This window comes from Balaenoptera physalus (genome assembly GCF_965194825.1).
Source record: "Balaenoptera physalus genome assembly, chromosome: 1".
NCBI lineage: Eukaryota > Metazoa > Chordata > Mammalia > Artiodactyla > Balaenopteridae > Balaenoptera > Balaenoptera physalus.
Genome location: NC_138882.1, coordinates 107,194,691 through 107,220,410, shown reverse-complemented (window position 1 = coordinate 107,220,410; position 25,720 = coordinate 107,194,691). Strand labels below are relative to the sequence as shown.

Below are 25,720 nucleotides of genomic sequence, written 5' to 3'. Positions count from 1 at the left end.
CTCTGAAGAAGTATGAATTACACTGAGATCTGAGGGATGAGCAGAAATTACCTGGGTGAGCTGGAGGAGAAGAGCTTCACGAATACTAAGGTAAGGTGGACATACAAATGCCCCACCCAGATCCCCCTTTAAGGAAAGACTTGATTCCCCAGGCTCTGGCAGTGCTGGCAACCTCTTCAGGCACTGCCTCAGCTGCAGAGAGCCCCCTTGCCCAAGGTCACGTCCTCCCTGTACGTGCAGGCCGACTCTGATGGGCCATTTCTGTTTCATAGCTACCCGCACAGTTGGCTGAGGCTGTCAGGCTTGCATCACAGCTTGATTTCGCCTTCTTCCCAATCCTGCTCCCGCCCCCTCCCTTCCATGGGTGTTGATCTCAAGAACACTCCCTAATAAACATCCTGAACACTAAACCCTGCCTGAGTCTGCTTCCTGGAGCACCCAAACTGCCTGACAACATGAAAAGCTTTGACGAATTAAGGCATTTGGAATGGCTGTAGTTTGAGAGAGACAGAGAGACGAGCCGAAGCTGAAAAGGTAGATAAGGGTCAGATCCTGAGCTCCTGGTAAAACATGCTAAGGATTTTTCCTAAAGGCAGTGGCTAATAGGAAGCCATAATAGGATATGAAGCAGGAATGACATGATTAAATTTATAGTTTTGGAATATGCAATGGATGGCAGGGGTGCTTTGAATACCAAATTCATATATTTCAAAAAAAGTTTTTTCTTCTTTCAGATAGTAATGGTAAAATAAAGGTACCAAACTGTCTTTCCTATCCTTGAATCATTGTTTTTCATTCCCCTTTCCTTTATCAATAAAAGCTACTAAATCTGCTCCATGTTTCATGCAGTTACAATCCTATGAGATATTATCTGATATTAGCTTCTTGAGAGACCATAGAAAATAGTATTATGTGAGGGCTTGTATACTTATTTGTTCTGTGGCGATGAAAGCAAACTTCAGTGCTGCTGGAAAAGCTTAAAGTGATAAGTCATTAGAGACGTGACCTCCAGATACAGCAAGAAAGACCTGTCCTCGTGCCAATCATATGCCTGAGTTCTCTTTCTTATTTTGAATTTTCACCTTAATCCTCAGATTTGTGTAATACATAGTAGTTATATTATCACAGTTCGTGTAGAGAGGAATAACTTGACAGTCAAGAATGGACTTTTTAAAAAAGCTTTATTCAGGTATAATTGACATACAATAAGCTGCATAGATTTAAAGTATACAATTCTGATAAGTTTTAACCTATGTCTACATTTGTGAAACCATCATCACAATCAAGGTAACAAATATTTCCAGCACCCCAAAACTTTCTTTGTGTCCCTTGGTAATCCCTGCCTCTGCTCTTTCCCTGCCCTCTCTCCCAGGCTACCACTGATCCGCTTTCTGTCACTAGAGATTACTTGACATTGTCTAGAATTGTATACAAATGTAATCATATGGCATATACTCTTTTTTGTCTGACTTCTTTCACTCAGCATAATTATTTGGAAAACTGGATGTAAAACGTTCAATCATATTTTGTATGTAATCAAACTTGTTACACATAAAAAACCTTGTATTTATTTACATGAAACCATATGCATTGTAAATATTAGCAGTGAAAGTGATGCTCAACTTTTTTTTTTTTTTTTTAATTTTATTTATTTATTTATTTATTATTTTTGGCTGTGTTGGGTCTTCGTTTCTGTGCGAGGGCTTTCTCCAGTTGCGGCAAGCGGGGGCCACTCCTCATCGCGGTGCACGGGCCTCTCACTATCGCGGCCTCTCTTGTTGCGGAGCACAGGCTCCAGACGCGCAGGCTCAGTCGTTGTGGCTCACGGGCCTAGTTGCTCCGCGGCGTGTGGGATCTTCCCAGACCAGGGCTCGAACCTGTGTCCCCTGCATTGGCAGGCAGATTCTCAACCGCTGCGCCACCAGGGAAGCCCTCAACTTTTTAAGTATAATTGTTCACTGTGCCTCAGACTAAAACTTTGCTAATAACCAAAGCCATTTTCCTTTGAAGTTATCAACAAAAAGCAAGTGATATGTGAAGTTCACCAGCAAGCCTATATTTAAGGGAATATAAATGAGACATTTGGTAAAAGACTCTCCTCTCACCAAAACTGGTGGCCAAATAATCTGGAAAACGAAGCTGAAGAGCGGCTCTTCTGAAGTGCTGAACAAGAAGACGAGAGAGAGGATCTGCTGAATTCCTCTAATATGCTTGGTTAGACTGGAGGCTGCCCCCCCCAACACACACGCCCGTAGGTGCATACACACACTCATTTACATTAGTTCAGCAATTGCTCCACGTTACCATCTAGTTTTCTTTATATATCTAAAAAGGATTAAAATTAAAAATAGTTTAAAAATATCATTATAGGCCAACCTCAGAACTATTTAATGGTGCGTATAAAATTGCGAACCCAAGAATGTCACAAAATCACATCTTTTAACTTTTTAAAAAAGACTGTTTCACATACAGCACCATGATATACACATAGGAGGCACTCAGTGTATATTTTTCAAGTGAATGACACAAAGCGTTCTCCTCTGTGATTGCGTCTTCTCTGGTGTCATGCCACCTCACTTTGGCACACCTGACAAGCCAATGTTTTCACTTCCTTCAAGGTAACATACGCTTAATATGATTGTAATTTTTGTAAAGTTCATTAATATCTTTTTCTTTTTTAATGTGTGTGCCTTTATATTTTAATCATTTTCTTTGGTTCTACATAGCCTAGATCTTTTTAATTATTTCAGAGAAGGGATGGGTGACTATTTTCCATTTCTTAGTTTCTGGCTTATTATTTTGCATGTTTAACTATCATACCCTAGGGGAGAACTGTTTTTATTCCACAGTCCCATAGAGCCTAGTACCATATACCTCATAATATAAATCACAGTGGATTAAACCTGATCCATACTATCTTCCTGTGAAGTATGATATGATGTGTAAATGTTGCCACTGTACCTCCACTAACCCTAAGCCATCTTTCTTTCTTTCTTCCTTCCTTTCTTTCTGTCTTCATTGGGTCTTCGTTGCTGTGCACGGGCTTTCTCTAGTTGCAGAGAGCAGGGGCTTCTCTTCTTTGCGGTGCGCGGGCTTCTCATTGCGGTGGCTTCTCTTGTTGCAGAGCACGGGCTCTAGACGCGCGGGCTTCAGTGGTTTTGGCACACGTGCTCAGTAGTTGTGGCTTGCGGGCTCTAGAGTGCAGGCTCAGTAGTTGCGGCACACGGACTTAGTTGCTCCACGGCATGTGGGATCTTCCTGGAGCAGGGCTCGAACCCGTGTCCCCTGCGTTGGCAGGCAGATTCTTAACCACTGCACCAGCAGGGAAGTCCCCATTGTTTTCTTTTGTACATATTAACTCCTACACATCACAAGAATGGAATCCTGTTATCTTGGGCTGGCTGGGGATATTGTGGCAGCTGGGAGTTTTGTCTGTGTTACAGCACAAGTCGTCTTTTTCTTGTCAAATGTGTTGTCTAGTTTTCATACCATGACAATGTTTTTAAAGATGCTTTCTGTATATTTTATCTTGGATCTGATAATTTTTCAAGGAATTTAAAAACATTCAACCCTTCAGCTCATAAACCAGAGAACCTCATTTGTCATGTACCTCTGGGTGTATGTACCTACATGGCAAATTCCCGTTTATTTGAGAAATATTCTAGGATCCTTTGAAACTCTAGTGTGGAAAATAATAAAAGCGAAAGGAACTTTTGGTTTCTGAATAAACATGAATGTCATCTGGCTTACCTAAACAGGATATGAGTAGTACAGATTTTGTTCTGGAGCCTCTAATACTAATTTTATTTGCAAGCAAAGAAATTGAAAGACAGAAAATTGAAAGCTCAATTCTTCCTGGGATTTCTTCTTTGAGTTTTCTCATAGGTTGTAGCTAAGATACAATAGAGCTTAGTTTCTGGAAATGATAACAACAGAAGATAGTTCTTAAGTATCAGTTAAACCAAGGTAATGATAGAGCTCATGTTAGATTTTTTTTTTTCTCAATACTTTAAAGAGAAGTCCTGTGTGACTTTTTCTTTCATGTCAATCACTGCAGAGGTGGGAGGGCATACTGATGGCTCCTCCCACCCCCTCACGCTGTAGGGACCGGCTGTGGCAGAGAAACAGCACCCTTTAGGGACACCGCCTCCAAGTCCCCGTGCTCCACTCTTCAGTTCTCCTACTGAATCCTTTTCCACCCTGCCGTACATCTTATTCATATTCAATAACTCCTGATAGAAAAACTGATAAGTCGGTAGTGTGTATATAGACTGAATTTCCCAGCTTTGCTTGGAACATGGTACTCACTAGAGGAATGGAAAATCAATTTAAAACAATAAATAGGGAAAGCAGAAAGAGTAAACAAAACGTGGAAGGGCGCGGCTTGTTCTGATGAGTGACTAAGTAGGCAGCTTCCCGTGAGAGCTTTAAAGAATGATTTTTTAAAAGCTGTTCTTCCCTAACAGTTCCTAACTGGAAAGCAGACCAATTTGTTTGAACAGAGTGCTGATAGTTAGGTAAAACGCAAATATATGGGATTTATTTTTTAAATGCAAAAGAGATTATGTTATTCCAATAATCATAGTCTCTGAAATGGACATCTACTGCTAAATTTTAAAATAAGCAACTTATACTCATTCATATCCATGTAGATTCTTCATCTATAAATTAGATCCATACACTAAACCCTTTAGGCATTGTATGAAATATAAATTTATTTCTTTCCTTAGCTGTCATTTAAATTTATTGTAGGATAACACCTGTTACAATTTTTAAATATCTAACCTGCTTTAGGTACTCACGCCACTAATAAGCTTGCTGCTGCTTTGTGTCTCTTGGTGTTTTCTTTCCAAGTTAAATGCACATCCCAGGAGAACAGACCACATTTTACTCTTCCATTTCCCATGCACTTAATTACTGCTTAATAAATATTGAATTGATTGAATTATGTGAATGTGTGAGAAGTCGATATAAGTTGCCATGAGATGACAAGCCTCAGACATCACGTGGGTAGAAATTTATACTCAGTGGAAAGAGCAGGGGGAACCTTGAAAAATGAACTCCTTGTTCAGGAACATATTAGCAACATGACCTTGAGGGAGTTACTTGACTTTTCTGAGCTTCAGTTTCTTTAACAAAATGAGGATAATAATAAGTAACTTGGGATTCTTGCAAAGATTAGAGGTAAATGATTTAAAGAGGCCTGCATGAGGCTGCCCCGCAGCCCCTGAATTCATGATGTTATTATTCCCACTTTAAAGATGAGAAGATTGAGGGGTCAATGTTGAAGTAACTCTCCCACCATCACAGCACCATTAAATGCTAGGGCCTGGTTTCAAGCCCAGCTTTGTCTGACTTTGTATGCAGTGCTTAGAGATTGCCTATATTGCTCTGGCCCTTGAAGGAACACGAGGGGATCCAAAATGAAGGTAGGGTAACAAATTAGAATAGAATCTTTCAAATTTTTTGTCCATGACCCACAGTGTTACATTGTACACCCTGAATATACACAACTATACAAAACTGTTGAATTTTGCCTCATGCGCTGCACTCAGATATTTTCTACTCTATTTCACGCTTAAAAATAAATTCTGATTCAAGCGAGCTGAGCAGCCTGCTGGGGAGGTGTCATAGGGGTGTTTAGGACATCAGACCTCAGGCACAAGCTACCTGGCAGCAAGGACCCCCCCCTCATGATGAAAGTCAGGGCATGGCCTCTCTCCATGTCTCAGCCTCCTCACCTGGTCATGGTCCTTGCCCTAGTGGTCTTGCTGGGCCTTGAGGTGCTGAGGACCGTTCCCCACATGGCCACAGCCTTGGGCTGGCCCAGTGGTCAGGGCTGCCAGGCTAGGTAGGTCTGGAGACCTTAGGATGGCCCCTGCTGCAGTGAGTCAGTACCTTTCCTGGGGATGCCTGTTTGCCTGGCTTTACGCAGAACAGGAAGAAACTGAGACAGTGAAAAGTGTTTCCTCCAAGGCCACAAAGCAGGTATGGAGAGGCTTGGAAGAACTCCTATCCAAAGTAAGAGGTTGCTTCAGGAAGGGGAAAAATTTGACAGAGACGCGATTACTGAACTTGTTGACACTGGGGAAAATTTCATGGTGAGTGGAAAATTTAGCTCCTGACTAGACCATGGAACTAGAAAATAAAACTGCACTGACCAACCTGAAGCAAGAGTGCCTGACTGTTATTTCAAATCCAAGATGACTGCTAGAGCTAATGTTCAGAGAAGGTGAAGAATTTATTCCAAGGAGCTCATCCCTTTGGGGCAGGAAACATGACGAATATGGACGCAAATAACATTGCAGAGAAATTAAATGTTTTTCACCATCACGATGCATATGTAAATCACATTAAAACTAAATTGCCGCTGTATTTGATAATGCTATCCACTAAGTGCTATTCATATAAAACATTTCTCCACTCAGTTTAAGTGTATGGGGGCAGGGGACTGGCTTTCTCTCTTAGACGTGTCTTTGTGCTCCTTCAAAATGTTTCAAGTGCTCTGACCTTTACAAAAAAGGAAAGGCTGCCAGTAAACGTCTCTGTGTTGCTACTAATTTTGATCCTGCTGATTTCTGGCTTGTAGAAACAAATAATATTGAGATTTTTTCAAAAGCTTGTTATGACCCACTAAATTGACTTGCTGTCTCATTAATGGGTCACGAACCACATTTTGAGAAATAATTAGGTGATTGTTATATTCATCCATGTAAGAAGAGATGATAGGTATAACTAAAGTAGTAGCAGTGAAGACGAGAGAAATAGATGCAATAATTATTTGGGAAGTAGAATCAACAGGTCCTTAAGACTGCATGAGGGGAAGAGAGAATGAGGAGTTTGCCAGGCTGGATGACCTCATTCATTGGACAGGGAGCACTGGAGGAGGAGCTCTTTTGATGGAGAATAAAATCTGCTTTGGAAATACTGAGTGTGTGATGCCCAGGCGCATCTAGACAGAGTTGTCTATAAGTATGTTGGAAGTGTGAGTTGGAGATGAGGAGAGGAATCTGGGCCGGGGGGAGAGATTCACCAGCATGTAGATGGTAGTTGAAGTTATGGCAATGGACTTGACTACTTAGGGGACCAGTGGGGAAGGTGGGCCAAGAGTGGAACTCAGGATTAGCTGAAGGAAAGGTAGAGGGAGAAGAGACAGAGAAGAGATGGAGAGACTCCAGAGAGATTGAAGGTAAAAGAGAAGGGCCTTTGAATAATATCCCTTTAGTTACCTGTACTCAACTTATTATGCATTGTCAATAGCACCAAGGTGCAGTAGAGTTTGGATGGAAGAAGGTGACTGGTTGCTTGGTTTGCAGAAGAGTTCTGGAACAAGAGCAAGAGGTAGTCCCAAGATAACCTTCACCTCAGCTGATAGGTTTCTTCCCCCTATGAAATGAGAGTGTTGAGCTAGATGATCTCTGTGGTGTTTAATTTGGAGCAGTGGGTGGATGGATGGAGAGTATGAGAAGATATGAAAATTCACCCATTCATTCATTCAACAAATATTTATCGACTTTCTATGATGTTCAGTTACTATTTTAGTCACTGGGACATAAAGATGAACCAGACAGATTATAAAAGCTGACATTGCAGTGATGGAAACAGACCATAAACAAGTAAACCATGTAAGTTATAGTGTATTTTCAGGTACTGCTAAGAACTAGGAAGAAAAATAAAATGGACAAGGAAAAGATACAATGATTTGGGCAGATTTCTTTAAGTAGCTGATAGAGCTGAATGAAGTGAGGATGCTTTAATGCAAAGGGCTTGCTGAAGAGCATTCCTGTAAAGGAGGACAGCAAGTGCAAAGGTCCTGGAATGACTTGGCATGTCTGAGAATCAGTAGGAAGGGAAAATTTACGTGAAGACCAGTGCAAAGAGAGAGCTGTAGGTGTGAAGCCAGACCAGCTTGGGCCTTGTTGGCCATGGTAAGAACTTTGGATTTCTTTTGCAATTGGGAAGCTATTGTAGGGTTTTGTACAGGTGAATGGCTTGATATGATTTCTGTTTTTAAAACTTCTGTTTAAATATAAGGTAGAAGGAATGTAGTATAATGTTCGAGAAATATTGTCTTGGGATCAGTCTCTCAGCCTTTTCACATATTCTTAGTCAAATGCAATTTCCATTTGGGAAATCGAATGGGATAGTTTACTAATAACGCAGCCAAACATGCAAGTCAGACAAGATATCACTTTTATCAGCAATTTGTCCGTTAGTGAGCAAATGTTTTTAGTAAGAAACTCCCAGGAATCTCATCACCTCGGACCTCTGGTCAGAGTACCACGTACTGCAACCCTCAACTTTCTAGGGTTTCTAAGAGGGCAGATTCTCCCAGCTAGAGAATTAAAGCTGACTTTGGCATTGCCACCCCAGTGCCCCTGCCTCCACCGCTGCCTGTTGGTTGCTGGACCTTTTCTGCATAACACACAAGATTGCACAATCCCAGACTTGCTCAGATTAACAAAATACTGCCCCCTTGTCTGCATCATCCCACCTTAGTATTTGCCTTTTCACTTTATCTGACTTCGGATGATCCACTCCCTTTAGACAGGCCTCAAACTTAAGATTCACCCTCCTGGTCCTGTCTTGTCCTCCCTGGGCCGAGCCCGATGTCTACTGAGCACTTACTTTGCTAGAAATGCTGTCTGTCTTGATTGGTAGGGTGGATGGTTACACAGGTACATACATTTTTCAATACTTATCAAACTATACACTTAGTATCTCAATTTTAAAATACCTCATATTGAAAAATGATATTATGCTAGGTGCTTTTCAAATAAAAAATTTTTTTTGCCCTCAAGAAGCTTATAATCTGAAGAAGGTATAATAGCAAACAATAGCAGATAACATCTAAGTGCTAAGTGAGTAGCCTCCAAATAAATGTTATAGGAATTGGATTGTTAAAAAAAAAAAAAAAACTTCACAGAGAAGAGGGCCCTTGATTTAAGCATTAGGGGTTTAATAGACTGAAGAAACAGAGAGAGGAGGAAGATTCCAGGCAAGGGAAATAGTGTGAACAAAGGTGCTGATGTGAGAATGAAAAGAACTTTTGGGGAGACAGTGAGTAGACCAGCCTGGATTTATTTGAAGAAACAGTGGAAAGTAATATTGAGAGGGACCCAATTTATGGAGGCTTTTCATTGTCAAGATAAGAAGTTTAGAAAGTACTGTAAGGGCAGCAAGGACCTATTGAAAGTGGTTGAGCAGAAGAAGTATGTAATCTGTGTTTTTTAAAGGAAATCTGCCCTCTCCCCCAACATTCCACTGCAGAATCATTGGTTTATGTGACTCACAGTTTGAGGCATAGAGTGTTTTCAGTATATCCTCCTTAAAAAGGCCTTCTGGGACATGGGTCAAAGAAAAATGTCCCAGCTCTGGGTAATCAGATTTTCATGCAGCCATGGCCCTGTTTTCATTCCAGACCTTTTTCTATCTTTATTCTGAGTCTATTCCAGCTGTATCTTCACATTCTCTTCTTCACTTGACTTTTCCATCCACCTTTAAAAAGTGTGGCGACTTGTGTCAATCGCCCTTCAGGCTCATCTGCTTTTCAAATTGCCTTTTACTAAGGCATTTCTGATGACAGAGAAGGAAGTAACATCCTCCGTCCTTGTTTTCCTTAACTCTTTTGCTACATTGATTCTGTTGACCTCTTGATTTTTTTAGAATTCTCTTCTTCCTTGGTCCCATTAAAGTCATGACCCTGGTTCTCCTCTTGCTCCTCTGGGTGACCTTCTCTGTCTCTCACTAGTTTTTCTAATATTCCAACATCCTCATCCTCTCTTAAATGGGCCATTTAAATTCTATAAAGAAGCTCAGTTGAATCCATCCACTATACTGCTACAAAAATATTCTTCTTAAGACATTGTGTTAGTCCTCTACTCCAAATCCTTCAGTGATTCCCATTCAGTTGAAAAAATAAAGCCAAATGCCTTCTGCCTGAATTTGAGGCTCTCGTGTACTGAATCCAATCTACCTCTCCAAGTCTGTCTCATCACTCTCTTTCCAGTACCCTGTGATCTGTCCAAACTCAACTACTTGCTGTTTCCTGGACATTTCTCACACTCTCTTACCCCCATGCTTTTGCTTACACTGCCTGCCATGATTAGATACTCCAGTTGAAACCCCTTCATTTGACACGGTCCAGCTCAAATTCACGACATGCCAGTTCCAAATTGAGGGAAACGGGCCTTTGCAAGAGATTGGGTAACTCTACATGTACTTTGCATACTCTAAAGAACCTAGTACAATGCCTAGTGCAAACTGAGTTTTCAATCAATGAAGGTAAAAATGTTATCTGAATGTAAATATACCTTCTTTTACATCTCCAACTGACTGCCAGCATTTCTTTTAATAGGACATTTTTCCTTACCTTTTAAAAATTATTTTTAAATTCATGAATATATTTTCATCATAAAAAGGAAATCAAACAATTGATAAATTGCTAAAGGTTTCTTCACTATTTCCAATCTGGTTCTCCAAAAAGGGAATTACTGTCAGCCACATCATATGTATCTTTCCAGATCTGTTTCTGTGCATTTGTGTCCCTATTCAAACAAGTAGTAACATACATAAATGGTGAATCAACTTATGCTCTGTGATAAGAATGCTGAATTCTAAATTTAAAAACCAATTTACACATGGATATGAAATATTCACAATCAGTATCATTCTTTGAATCATTTTAAGTATGTAGGTGCGCCCAATAATAATGCTACATTCATTGGACATTACTCTTTTTTTTTTTTTTAATTAATTAATTTATTTATTTTTGGCTGCATTGGGTCTTTGTTGCTGCATGCGGGCTTTCTCTAGTTGCAGTGAGCGGGGTTACTCTTCGTTGCAGTACGTGGGCTTCTCATTTTGGTGGCTTCTCTTGTTGTGGAGCACGGGCTTTAGGCACACGGGCTTCAGTAGTTGTGGCATGTGGGCTCAGTAGTGTGGCTCGCAGGCTCTAGAGCACAGGCTCAGTAGTTGTGGCTCACGGGCTTAGTTGCTCCTCAGCATGTGGGATCTTCCCAGACCAGGGCTCGAACCCATGACCCCTGCATTGGCAGGTGGATTCTTAACCACTGAGCCACCAGGGAAGCCCTGGACATTTATTCTTGCCAGCCACTCTTCTAAGTGCTTCAGGTAAGTGAATTCTTACAACCATGAGGTAGCTACTATTGTTATCCTCTTTACAGAGATGAGGTATTGTAGCCCCATCAAAGTTTGGTAATTTATCTGGAATCATACTTCCAGCTCACAAATGGAAAAACTGGAATTCTGACCCAGGAAGTCTGGCTCCAGAGCCTGCACCCTTAAACACTCCACTCTACCTGTGCATCATTCCTTCACGAAGGCAAGAAACTTCATGAACCAGGGTCATGCCTTTAATGACCCTGTTAAATAATTCAGGGCTTGTGATTATATCCTCATAGTTTCTCCTCCAGCGTGATGGTAGGTGCTGCGTTTCTGGGCTCAAACCTCCCTAACTGCTCACATCATTTGAATGACTACTTGGTAGTACTGCATATCATACTACTCAGCTAAGTAGAGAAGGAGTGGAGGTCAAAATTAAATAACAACTGTCTTATACTCATCCTTCCCACCAATGTAAGCTCCATGAGAGCAAGGACCACGTCCCTCTTGCCCACCACCATATCCCCCATGCCTGACATGTAGTGATCAGGCAACAAATATGCTGAGATGAATAGAATTGTACACAGTCGACCAGGGAGCTCCTGAGTGAGTGTGTCCTCCATTCCAAAAATTGAGGGCTAGTTGTGAAAGCCGTGGATGGAAGAAAGGACTGAAGAGAAAGAGCTAAACTGGTTTTTAATTTTCCTTATTTTTATCATGTGCATACATATGACAGAAGATAAAATAAAAGGGTGTATAATGAAAAGCAACAATCCCCTGCTCTACCTTTCCCAACCACCAGTTACTTTCCCAGGGCCAACACTTGAAACGTTTTCTATTTTTAGTTCTTCTAGTGGTTAGCTCCATATCTTTAAATATGTTTATGTTGTTACTTCTTAATTAATTAACTTAGACACTATCATAACCTTCCCACTGAGAAATATGAGGATTTATAAGCTTGATCTTTAAAATATGAATATGTGGTTGAACTGGGGTAGTGAGAAGTAAGCCTCCTTCTTTTTTTTTTTTTTAAATTAATTAATTAATTTATTTATGGCTGCGTGGGGTCTTCTCATTGCAGTGGCTTCTCTTGTTGTGGAGCACGGGCTCTAGGCGTGTGGGCTTCAGTAGCTGTGGCTCGAAGGCTCTTGAGCGCAGGCTCAGTAGTTGTGGCACACGGGCTTAGTTGCTCCGCGGCATGTGGGATCTTCCCAGACCAGGGCTCGAACCCATGTCTCCTGCATTGGCAGGCGGATTCTTAACCACTGTGCCACCAGAGAAGCCCAAGCCTGCCTCTTGTCTAAGGATTTACTAGAGCTCTCTGTGCATAGTTCTATTATATTAAGGCAATTGTCACTCTTGGAAATCATCAACTTTCTTGATGGTTCCCTCGTGAGAAGCTGAGTAATTTGAGGACAACAGTCATATCTCTAATTTCGTGTCCCCCAGACCTACTAGTGCCTTCCAATCAGCAGACAAGCTCATTATATCTATTTATTGAATGAATCAATGGATGACTCATTGATAAAGTTACTGAATGAATCAATGACTGTTGATAAAGTTACTGAAAACTGATGAGTCATAAAAAAGAGAAGATCTCAATGACTGATCATCCAAGAAACAAGTGAACAAATGGTTTCAAGGTTGACTGACCAAATCTTCCCGCCACCCAAACAGCCAAAACTTGATATGGCCAAACACTGCCTGAACTGATCATGGATAGACTGCATCCATTTCCCAGTGAGGGGAAGTGTTCTCATCATTTCTGAATAAGTAATAAGATGTTTAAATATAAGAATTATCATTATTACCATGATGTCATTCAGAAAAACAGGGAAGTCATCAGGAAGGCAACCTTAGGAAAGACGATGGGTTTGTTTTGGGAGTTGTTGACATTGAATTGCTAGATGGTCATCTGAGCTGAAACAAACACCAGTCATTTGAAGATCCATGTTCCTGCACAGAGAAGATGGTCAAAGATGTAGGCGTGGATAAGATGGTGTGGTAGAAAGTGTAGAAGAAGAGAAGGATGATGACAGAGACTTGAGGAACGGTTTACTTTGAGGATGTTGGAATATTAGAAAAACTAGTGAGAGACAGAGAAGGTCACCCAGAGAAGCAAGAGGAGAAACAGGGTCATGCCTTTAATGGAACCAAGGATGAAGAGAATTCTAAACAAAAAGGAGAGATCAACTACTGATAGAAGTAATTCTGAGTAATATAGAGTCATAGTTGATACATTTTAAGTGATTATTTAAATTAACAGATCTTTTCAAACAGGAGTTGGAGATTTATTCTACTCTTAACAAGTATTTCAAACTAATAATTTTAATCATCTCTAACTTTATTATATTCCATAGTCTAGAATTAGAACATAAAAATTATATATACCTATTAACTATTTTAGAAAGGGCCTATAAGTTCCTCTCTAAACTTGATCTTTCTCCTTATTTCCTGTCTCAGTAAATGACATCTTCAGGACTTCCCTGGTGGTGTAGTGGTTAAGAATCTGCCCGCCAACGCAGGGGACACGGGTTTGAGTCCTGGTCAGGGAAGATCCCACGTGCCACAGAGCAACTAAGCCTGTGTGCCACAGCTACTGAGCCTGTGTTCTAGAGCCCGTGCTCCGCAACAAGAGAAGCCACCACAAGAAGCCCACGCACCGCAACGAAGAGTAACCCCTGCTCGCAGCAACTAGAGAAAGCCCGCGCGCAGCAGTGAAGAACCAACACAGCCAAAAATAGGTATAAATTAATTAATTAATTTAAAAAATGGCATCTTCATTGACTGAGTAATCCACACCAAAACTTGTTTCCTTGACCTCTCTCTTGTCCCCTATGTATACTCTGTGACCAGGGCCTATTAGTTCTATTTTCTTAGTATTCCTTGCATCTGTTTCCTCCTACCAACCTCTCTGTAGCTCCCATATATCAGGCAAGCTCTCATCACCTTTTTTCAAGACCTTTGCAATAGCCTCCTGCTTCAGTCTCCCTCCATACTCAATCAACAATCCCTCTGCCACATGCCACCAGAGTAGTCTTTTGAAAACATAAATCTCATTATGGTATTTTTAAAATGTACCCAGGTTGTTTGATGCTCAAGAGCTCCCTTAGCCTGGAATACCTTCCACTTCCTTTCTCCCATCCTCTCCTTGGGGCAGGCTATCTTAGAGCTTAACATTAATTTGACTATTCATCCTGATTTGTCCAGAACAATCCCGATTTATCATGTTGTCTCTGCATATTTACTGATAACTACCCTTTGGCCATTCTCAAAAGTTTCCCATTGTACATACTTGCTAGGGCTGCTATAACAAAATACCAGCAGACACTGAGGTTGCTCAAACAACAGAAATTAATTTTCCTACAGTTCTGGAGGCTGGAAGTCCAAAATCAAGGTGTAGGCAGGTTTGGTCTTTCCTGAGGCCCATCTCCTTGGCTTGCAGATGGCCTCCTGTGTGCTCACGTGGTCTTCTCTCTGTGGGTGTGTATCTCTGGTGTCTCTCCCTGTGTCCTAATCTCCTCTTAAGAACACCAGTCAGATTAGATTAAGGCCCACCCTAAGGGCCTCATTTTAACTTAATGACCTCTCTGAAGGTCTTCTCTCCAAATACAGTCACATTCTGACGTACTAGGAGTTAGGAATTCAACATATGAATTTAGGGGGACACAGTTCAGTCTGTAGCACCCAGATTGGGTGTTGTAAAGTTACTCTACTTAAAATAGGTTTTCTGTAGACCTTTGTCATAGCTCCTAAAGCTAGGTAAAGGAAGATGAGGTGGAAATGGTGCTAAAAGTCAGGGAGGGCAGTAGTATCATGTCTCTCTGGCAATTCCTGATGCACCCCAATTGTCAAGGGACCTAGAGGGCAGGATTGAGGGAGAGGATTGATAAAAGATATGTAATTGCAAAGTTGATATTCAGGATTAAACTCTAGTCCTTGGTGGCAGATGGAGGGTTAGGTAAGGAAAGTGAGACATGAGTACAAGGATTCAGGTAATGCTAGAGTTCAGAGGCTTCCTGCATCCAGGCCTACTTCTGGGTACACCAGATACACAGGCTGTCCACAGCAAGACTCAGTTCCAGGCTTCACCCGCACAATGCGACTGATGCTCCTAATCTATACTACCTGCCTCCAATTAGTTGATTTTGGAATGAAGAGTAATTCTCAACTCTGGAGAGCAAGTATCAGCATAGCCAAAAGTTGTTCCTAATTCTAGGAAGTTCAAGTCTGTTGAATCACATGAAAATATAAGTGGTACTTTCCACTACCATAGAAAGTAATCATTTTCACTGAATACATCAATATATAATAATTCCATGAAAGCTAAGCTCTTCCTTCCAAGATTCACTAAAAGCCAAAATATTATTTCAGTAAAGTTTTGCTCAGAGAAATGAGAATAATTGTTTTATTCTTTGTAAACTCTGACTTTTATCAATGATGTGATTAGATGCTTTTATAATTTTACAATTTGGGGAGATTAACACTAGACTTTAACTCTTTAAAACCACTATATAACTCAGTGAGTTTTATGTGACTTAATCAAATGTAACTTAAAATATTTTTTCTTTGAATTAGATGTCCAATTTGTTTCTGAAAGAAGAGGGTATGGACTTGTTAAACTCAAAGAACAGCAGCAAAAAGTTAATTCATCTCACCTACCCATTATGGAAAGGAAAGCAGAAAACTGGAGTTGATTTCTACACAAAAAACAAATCCATTAATGTAAAATAAGGAACATTTCCTATCAACTTGTTCATTTTCTTTCAAAAGTGCTAAGCATTTTCATTTTATATGATACATCTGTACTACTGATATGCTTTTCATTCCTTTACCTCTGTATGACAGAATACTGTATTTCATTGTATATAGTTTTTCAAATTTAAAACAACTAAGCCCTCTATTGTCACTTCACTGCGATAAGAGGATTATTTTAAGTATTAAAGTGTTTACTCCTAACTCGACTACCACAGGTGGTAAAAGGCTGTTGGGACATCTTTACTCATAACCATGGCATGTGGACAAATGAGGGGAGGCAATTGGCATCCAGAAATATGTTTTACCTTCAGGGACCCAATTAATTTTGATACAGTGTTTTGATATCACTCTGGACAAAAAATCAGAATCTCAGGTTTCTATTTGAGAGGATGGGGGTAGGGAAGCTGGCTATCATAAGATGACTAAGAATTCTTATGGATAGAAACAATTGTAATGATTGCCAAAGGAGGAAAAGGGAACGAATTTTATAATAGAATGAGAAGTTTTCTTCCTTCAAAAAAGCTTAATTAAATACAACTTTTTAAAAATACACATATTGAAAAACATAGTTTTGAAAAAGATTATATCTCTTTTATTTATTTATTTTTTAAAAATACAGTATTTCAGTTTCATTTTATTATTTTTACTTTTAAATATTTATTTATTTATTTATTTTTAGCTGTGTTGGGTCTTCGTTGCTGTGTGCGGGCTTTCTCTAGTTGCGGCAAGCAGGGGCTACTCTTCATTGCGTGGGTTTCTCATTGCGGTGGCTTCTCTTGTTGCGGAACGTGGACTCTAGGCACGCGGGCTTTAGTAGTTGTGGCATGTGGGCTCAGTAGTTGTGGCACACAGGCGTAGTTGCTCCGTGGCAGGTGGGATCTTCCCGGAGCAGGGCTCAAACCCGTGTCCCCTGCATTGACAGGCGGGTTCTTAACCACTGGGCCACCAGGGAAGCCTGAAAAAGATTATATCTCTTTTAATGGTCAATTTTGTTGTTAATTTCTATGGCTTTTTTTTAAAATTAATTAATTAATTTATTTATTTATTTTTGGCTGTGTTGGGTCTTTGTTTCCGTGCGAGGGCTTTCTCCAGTTGTGGCGAGTGGGGGCCACTCTTCATCGTGGTGAGCAGGCCTCTCACTGTCGCGGCCTCTCCTGTTGCGGAGCACAGGCTCCAGACGCGGAGGCTCAGTAGTTGTGGCTCACGGGCTTAGTTGTTCCGCGGCATGTGGGATCTTCCCTGACCAGGGCTCGAACCTGTGTCCCCCGCATTGGCAGGCAGACTCTCAACCACTGCGCCACCAAGGAAGCCCAATTTCTATGGCTTTTTGAGTTATTTAAAAATATATGAAATTTAAGTATTTATCCTTCTTGCTTTGTTTCTCTTACATGCTCAAACTAGTACATTCTATGAGCTCACCACTGTAAAAGAAGTTTAATAATATTAGAAAGATCATCAAAGCCCGGTGACAAGCATAGTACAGAGCATTTTTTTTTCCCTAATTTTTATCCTCATTTTTTATTTGTTAATAGATATACTCTCTTATGTACCTGGTAGGCATAATCCTAGGTCATAGAAACATGTGGACTCTTGAGTTGTGTCCCAAATACCACCATGTTAATCCCATTATCCAAGAATTTGGCTGATAGAATAAGGTAAAGTAAGCCACTTAAATATTGTGTTGACAATATTGAAGAACTGCCATGAAAGCATATGAAGTGTCTTTGTATTCTATCTTCCATTTTCAGAAATCTCCTATTTATCTGAATTCTGTTTTTTACTAAAGAGTTTAAATAGCTAGGGTTCCCCTCTTCCCTTTGAGGTAGTTTCCTATGGCTGCTATAATAAGTCACCACAAAGTTAGTGGCTTAAAACAACACAATTTATTCTTTCATAATTCCGTATGTGAGAAGTCCAAAATTGGGTCTCATGGGGTTAAAATCAAGTGTCAGCAGGGTCGGGTTTTTTCTGAACGTTCTAGGGGAGAATCTATTTCCTGCTTTTTCCAGCTTCTAAATGCTGCCTGCATTCCTTGGCTCCGGGCCTCTTCCATCTCTCCAGCCTCTTCCTTCCACCCGCACATATCCTTGTACTGAATTTGATCCATCAGCTCCTTCTTATAGAGGCCCATGTGATTACATTAGACCCACTCAAATAATCCATGTTAATCTCCCCATCTCAAGATCCTTAACCTAATTGCATGTGCAGAGTCCCTTTTGCCATATAAACATCATATTCAGAAGTTTCAAGGGTTAGGATGTGGATATCTTTGGTGGGGAGGCATTACTTAACCTACCATACCCTTATTGACGTCTCTATTTTTATCCAATGGCATTATACTTTTGTACATTTATTTTTTTATAATTAGGTATTGTAACAAACAATATACCTTGGATTTGTTTTAAAATCACCCAGTTTATATAATGGACAGTGCCTCTTTTGACTCCCTTAATAGATAAGCTTATGAGAGTCAGAGCCCAAATTCTTGCTACAGAAGCTCAGGGGGCCTGATTCTCCCTTCCCGCATGCCCTGGCATCTGGGCTGTTGTTCTGTGACCTTGGTTCAGCCCATGTGGACTCCAGCTCCATATACAGAAACCATTTAGACATTCTTTACAGTAGGGTGGGACGGCCAGGGTCCAATGGCAACAAATCCATACAGCTCCTGTAGAATGACGTCAGCTGTGATTTCTGCTGTCTAATCTCCTTTGGCTGATTTTTAAAAATTGAAGTATAATCAACATATAACATTGTATTGGTTCAGGTGTACATCATGATTCAATATTGTATACATTGCCAAATGATCACCGCAATAAGTTTAGTTAACATCTATTACCTTGTATAGTTACAAAAAATTTTTTTTTCTTGTGATGAGAACCTTTAAGAGCTACTCTCTTAGCAACTTTCAAATATGCAATACAGTGTTATTAACTATAGTCACCAACCAGTACACTACATCCCCATGATTTATTTATTTTATGAAGCTTTTACCTTTTGAGGCCCCTCCATCATTTCTCCCACACTCCAGCCTCTGGCGACCACTAATCTGCTCTCTGTATCTATAAGTTTTTTGTTTGTTTGTTTTTCTATTTCTTTCTTTCTTCTTTTTTTAGATTCCACATATAAATGAGATCATACAGTATTTGTCTCTGTCTGACTTATTTCACTTAGCATAATGCCCTTGAGGTCCAGCCTTGTTGTTGAAAATGGCAAGATTTCCTTCTTTTTATGGCTAAATAATATTCCTATATATACGTATATTTACAGTATATTTTCTTTATCCATTCAACCCTTCACGGACAATTAGGTTGTTTCCATATCTTGGTTATTGTAAATAATGCTGCAATGAACATGGGGGTAATATATCTTTTCAATTTAGTATTTTTTGTTTTCTTAGGATAAATACCAGAAGTGGAATTGCTGGATGAAGTTCCATACTGTTTTCCATAGTGGTTGCACCAATTTATTACATTCCCACCAACAATGCACAAGGGTTCCTTTTTCTCCACATTCTTGCCAGTACTTGTTATTCATTGTCTTTTTGATAATAGCCATTCTCACAGGTGTGAGGTACTATTTCACTGTAGTCTTGATTTACATTTCCTTAATGATTAGTGACATTGAGCATTTTTCATGTACCTGTTGGCCATCTGTATGTCTTCTTTGGAAAAATGTCTAATGTTCTGTCCATTTTTTGATTGGGTTGTTTCTTTGCTATTGTGTTGTATGAGTTCTTTATATATTTGGGATATTAACCTCTTATCAGATATATAATTTGCAAATATTTTCTCTCATTCAGTAGGTTGCCTTTTCATTTTGTTGATGGTTTATCATTATCTTTCAAATGAATTTCTTTTATATTTAATTTAGTCAGAGTTAGTTTCTGTTGCTTTCACAAACAACATTCATTTAACATAGGGTTCTTTTCTTTTTTCTTAATTATTTTTTAAATGATTAACTGTAGTCTAGGTGTCTAATCATAATTATGTATTATCAATTGAGTATAAAAAATAAATATCAGTAAGAGGAAGAGTATTTATTAATCCAAGCTCTTAACCCCATGTACAGATAGAGCTTGTGCAATGGTAAATGATTCCTTAATGACAACTGTGAGATACATATTGCCTTTTAATCATCAAGGAATGATTTATGTTTTGTTTAGGTATTGAGTTCATTTTTAAATTGATATTACCAGGACTTCCCTGGTGGCACAGTGGTTAAGAATCTGCCTGCCAATGCAGGGGACACGGTTCAAGCCCTCTTCTGGGAAGATCCCACATGCCAAGAAGCAACTAAGCCCATGCACCACAACTACTGAGCCTGCGCTCTAGAACCCGTGAGCCACAACTACTGAAGCCCACGCGCTCTAGGGCCCACGTGCCACAACTACTGAGCTCATGTGCTGCAACTACGGAAGCCCGGGCACCTAGAGCCCATGCTCCACAACAAGAGAAGCCACCACAATGAGAAGTTCGAGCACTGCAACTAGAGAAAGCCTGCGCACAGCAACGAAGACCCAACGCAGCCAAAAAATAATTTAAAAAAAATACTTGATGTTGGCAAATACAGACTTCTCTATTACATAACAAAATATTTAATTAATTGGAATGCTCTAGCCTTTAACCACTAGATAAATAGGAACGTATTAAACAGTTGTCTAATTGCCACAGGTTGATTTTCCTAATTCAAAAAGCTTGGGTATTATAGCATATTTTGAGAAAACACATTCAAGTGACCACGACCACAGTGTTTGTGTTTAGCCCCCTCAGTGAGTCATATTTTACCCATGGCACTTACTGAATGCCTGCCATGTGCTGGCCTCTGGATGAGATGCTGGGTACAAAGATGAATAAGGCTCCTGGCTCCTCACACAATGCCTGGCAGTGGCAAGAGACCCCTGATGAATGCTTTTGGAATTAATGACCTAATCCCTGCCTCTAAGGATCTCTATCCTGTGGGAAAGGCAGACACCTAATTGTGACGTACCGTGCTGTGTCAGTGCCCAAAAGTGCGTTTGAGTGAGAGTGGGTGTGCAGAGGCATGTTTCAGTTGCCTTTGTGAGTTCTTATCGTGGTGTTGAGGTCACACTGTCCTGTCCAATAACACCTCCTGGCTCTCGGAATTAGTATTCAGGCCTCTCTTTCCAGGCCCTCATAGTTAAGCTTGTGACACTGTGTTTGAACTCCTATTAATAGGCCGAGTCAGCTCCTCAGCAGATTGCATCTTAACATCAAACAGCCAGAATCCCCAACAATCCCAACAATGACTTCTTGGCTCAAAGCCAATCCTCAAGCATCAAAGCCATATTCCTCGTAAATCAGCTCCACGTGATGACAAATAATGGCATCAGGATTCCAAGCCAATTATCCCCTGGCGAAAGGCATAGTCCTCGAGGGCACACTGGGCTTTATTTAAAAAACAGTAACATCACAGGAGCTAGCCCTGAAATGTGAACAACAAACTCAACAAGCGGATGAGAGCTATAACCAGAAAAGGGTGTGTAACCCGTGTCGCGCACATTGCATCAACTCTCTTGAAAAGTTCAAGAAAAAGTGTGTCTAGGCACACTTTAAAAGCTTTCCACCAGGAAAACTACTGGAACCCCGTCTTGCCTGGAACTGTATAATGGAGTAGACACGTGTGCTTTTAAATTCAGATCTTAACACTCGTGTTAGCTATGTGATCGTAGGTAAGTAATCCTCTAAGCCTCAATCTCCATACCTGTAAAATGAGGGGAATTAAGATCTACCTTAAGTCTGTTTTATGGAAAGCAAAATCATGTCAAAAACCCAATAAATGGTAGATATTAATGTTAATTAGAACTACTATGTCAAGCATCACACGAAGCACTTTATAAGCAGTATGTTAGTCCTCCTATCAACCCTCTGAGGTAGGTATTTTTACCCCCAACAGTAGATGAGCAAATGGAGACTTAGGTTAGTTACCCGACACCCCAGATAGTGAGAGAGAGAGTGGATTCAGACTCAGGCTGGCTGACTCCTATGGCCAGGCTCTTACCCACACTGGTGATGCTCCCCTCTGACAGCCATCAGGGTCCTCATCTTGCTGTCTTGTTCCTCTCTATTGCTCCCACGACTCCCCATATCTCTCAGTTGACCTCACCAGCACAGGACAGTCGTCTTCACTGTGTTCACCAGATTCATTGGACAATCTGCCTTGGGAGCCAAATTCTCATGGTGGATATGCAGCAAAGGACCTCTTTAGGGATCTTCATTGAAGTAACTCAGTTTGAAACAGAATATTATATTTGACACAAACAATACAATACTTCTCAATCATCAGCAACTAAGCCATTAACTAAGTGTATTGGGAAAAAACACTGGCTTCAGTGGGTCTGGAAACTTGTATTTAAGTCTCAGATCAGGGATTATGAGTTGTGTCAATTTAATCAGGCACTTAATCTCTCTTGAGCCTGTTCTATTCTGAGTTAATATATGTGGTTGCTTATTCTCCGGATTTTCCCCCAGACACATTTCCCCCCCTCCTCTGCTTTCTCTGTGCCCTAAGGATTTGCTGTCTCCTACTAACTCCATTGCCAGGACCCCCTTGCCATCTGGCTTCTGGTTCAGTAGATCAGAAGGTGGGAAGAAGGAGCAAGATAATTCTGCCTTCTCTCACAGCTTCCATACTACATCGGTGGCATCAGCAGGGTGACCCCTCTTCCTTGGCTCTTAACTTTCCATGGGGCTCTGGTAATGCTGTTTTCATCTTTTAGACGTTAGGCTCTAGAGGAAGTAACGGCTTTCTGCTCTCGCTAGTCTCTGGTGGCCTCAACATCCCTTGTTTGCTCTATAACCTCTCTACAACCTCTGTAAGTAGTCCCTTCATTAAACTCTTTTCATTGAATCTTCTGAGCAAATTCTGTTTTTTTCCTCAGAACCTCATGGGTACAGTATTCAAAAATATTTGAAAACTATAAAACACTATCTATAAAAATATGTCATCAGGGACTTCCCTGGTGGTCCAGTGGGTCAGACTCTGCACTCCCAATGCAGGGGGCCCGGGTTCGATCCCTGGTTCGGGGAACTAGATCTCACAGCAACTGAGAAGTCCGCATGCCGCAACTAAGAGCCCGCATGCCGCAACTAAGAGCCCGCATGCCACAGCTAAGATCCTGCATGTTGCAGCTAAAAGATCCCACATGCCGCACCTAAGAGCCGGCGCAGCCAAAATTAGAAAAAAAAAAAAGTCATCAAATTAGTGGTACTTATTATTATTTGTCCACATTTTCACAATCAACACTATATTCTGAAGTTTGCAAAACTTATCTGATTCATCTAAACATTGTGCCAGCCAGAAATTAAAAAATGAGAAGCCAGTGAGCAAGGTTATGTTGATTAAGGTGCACCTGGATCTGATTTGCTTCCTCTTTATAAATTAGGAAGGGGTGACAAAGCTGAGTAATTATCAGAATGGAAAGATTTCCAATCATAATTAAACTCTACATCTTCAAGGAATGGGTGCCTAAAAGTAGAATAAGTAGATATTGTTTTTGTACAGATGTAAATATATGTGTGTCTATACACACATATATACATATATGGCCTTTTTTAGTGAAGGGACTATGGCAGTAGCTCCCAAAGGCAGCTATTGCAGTGATTCATTTTATTTCTGCTCTAAGAATCTCATTTTGGAAGCTGGAGTTTATATGCATTGCAGAATTTATTTGAACATTAACAGTTTTACATTAAAAGGCCAGTATATTTATAATTCCTTTTTTAAAATAATGGTTTTTAAAAAATAAATAAATAAAATAATGTGTTTTTTTAAGAATACAGTTTTTCTCAATACATTAAGAAAAGTTATGCTGTTTGAGTATATATTTAAACTGTGTTTTTGTGCCCTGGGGAGTGAACTTTTGGATGACTCAAGGAAAAACAAAATTAATTCTCATCTTTGTCAGTCTCAACAAATGCATTTTTAAAGGTCTGATAATTATTTATTACATTCTCCAATCTATTTATATGGGTAAGTATATTAGGATTCTTTGGGCACAAGCAACAGCAGTCAATGTAGGCATATTTAAGTAAAAGGGAATTATACTGGAAGGATATATGGGGATGTTCAGTTAAGCTTGGTGATCTAGATGGCAGGAAAGAAGGGATGGTTTCTTCAGGGCTCCACCATCAGAAAGTCCTGGCTACAAATATTTTCTGACCTTGAGTCACCCTGCTCAAGATTCAAATCCCAGGAGAATCAGCCTGGCCTGGCTCAGGTCCCAGGCACACTGGTTGGCCAAAGGAGTTGGGTCGGTTGATTGGCAGTCCTGGCATGTGGAATGAAGTGGGTGGTTTGCCAGAGGAAAAGTGGGGTGCTAAGATTGGGGGAAGGGGGAAGCAAAAAGAACAGATTCTACCACAAAAATCTTTGGAGCATTTTATAACATATTAAGATATTGGATATGGTACATTTTCTTCCTTAAAATAACTTCTCTAATTTGGACATTGGAACATTAAGATTGTGACATGAACCTAGGGTTGAAAGGAGGCCACAGAGGTGGTTCTTGAAATTCTCGTAGAAACCACAGTTTCTTCGCCCGGATTGCCTGCCTGAGGAGTGTGCAGGAAGGAACAGCTTTCCCTGCACCTTCTTCAAGATTCAGTTAACACATCTTCCATAAGGGGTAGCAAAGGTTTCCTTGTCACAGTGAAAATGAAATAATTTTGGCAGCAGTAAAGACTGTTACCTATATCCAGCCCTCCAGTTAGAAACAATGTTTTGGATTTCAGGAGCTTTTCAATTGACAAAACAAACAGGAGAGAAGTAGTTATTAACTTTAGGGTAAATGTGCTATGCAGACTCATGCTTTTTCAGATCCACGCCTTCTCCATGAAATTTTGGTATGAATATAAAATATTTGCCCATGAGGACAGGGATTGTGTCTATATTGTTGCTGCCATCTTCTGTACCAAATAAGCCCTTGATACATAATTTTGAAATAAATGGACCAATGACTGAATGAATATACCTGTTATTAATAAAAGACATCTTATCACCACATACATTTTTGCAGAAAATTTCTTTAAAAAGTGAATGTTTTTTTCTTTCATAGTATGCAGAAGCTTTGAAATTTTTGGAAGGAAAGAAAATATATTTCAGGACTTCCCTGGTGGCGCAGTGGTTAACAATCCACCTGCCATTGCGGGGGACACGGGTTCGATCCTTGGTCGGGTAAGAGCCCGCATGCCGCGGAGCAAGTAAGCCCATGCGCCACAACTACCAAGCCTGTACTCTGTAGCCCATGAGCCACAACTACTGAAGCCTGCGCACCTAGAGCCCTTGCTCCACAGCAAGAGAAGCCACCGCAATGAGAAGCCCGTGCATTGAAACGAAGAGTATCACCCCACTCACCACAACTAGAGAAAGCCCGTGTGCGGCAATGAAGACCCAATGCAGCCAAAAATAAATAAATAAAGTAAATAAATTTATTTTAATAAAAAGAAAATATATTTCAACCATTTCCTCTGTTTTGGATTTAGATTTATTAGTTTTAACTATTTCTAATGTGCTATATAATTTACTTATTTATTATGTTTGCTGTCTATCTCCCCTTGTTAGAAAGTGGAACGCACAGGGATAGAGATCTTTGTCTGGTTTGTTTACTGCTAGGCTTTTAAATATTCAATAAATATTTTTAATGGATTAATACTACATAATTTACTTATTATATTGATGGTTAATTGGATGTCTCCCTTGTTAGAATATAATCTCCACAGGGGCAAGAATCTTTTTCTGCTTTATTCATGAGGTATATCCCAAGTACCTTGAACTGGACATGGTGCTTTTTATTTTTTTTTGGCCACATCACACGTCTTGT

At 40.2% G+C, this 25,720-nt stretch overlaps 1 long non-coding RNA gene and 1 pseudogene across 2 annotated transcripts in view; both read left to right on the top strand.

The window, feature by feature from the left end:
- The window catches only part of LOC309640205, a 47,514-nt pseudogene extending 22,357 nt beyond the window's left edge, over nt 1-25,157 (top strand). The window contains exon 2 of the transcript XR_014268684.1: nt 15,703-25,157. The product of XR_014268684.1 is annotated as an uncharacterized misc_RNA (transcript). The remainder of the gene's footprint in view (nt 1-15,702) is intronic.
- Nucleotides 1-25,720, top strand: part of LOC309656546 — a 499,488-nt gene that overhangs the window by 98,132 nt on the left and 375,636 nt on the right. The gene's annotated exons all lie outside the window — the stretch shown is intronic.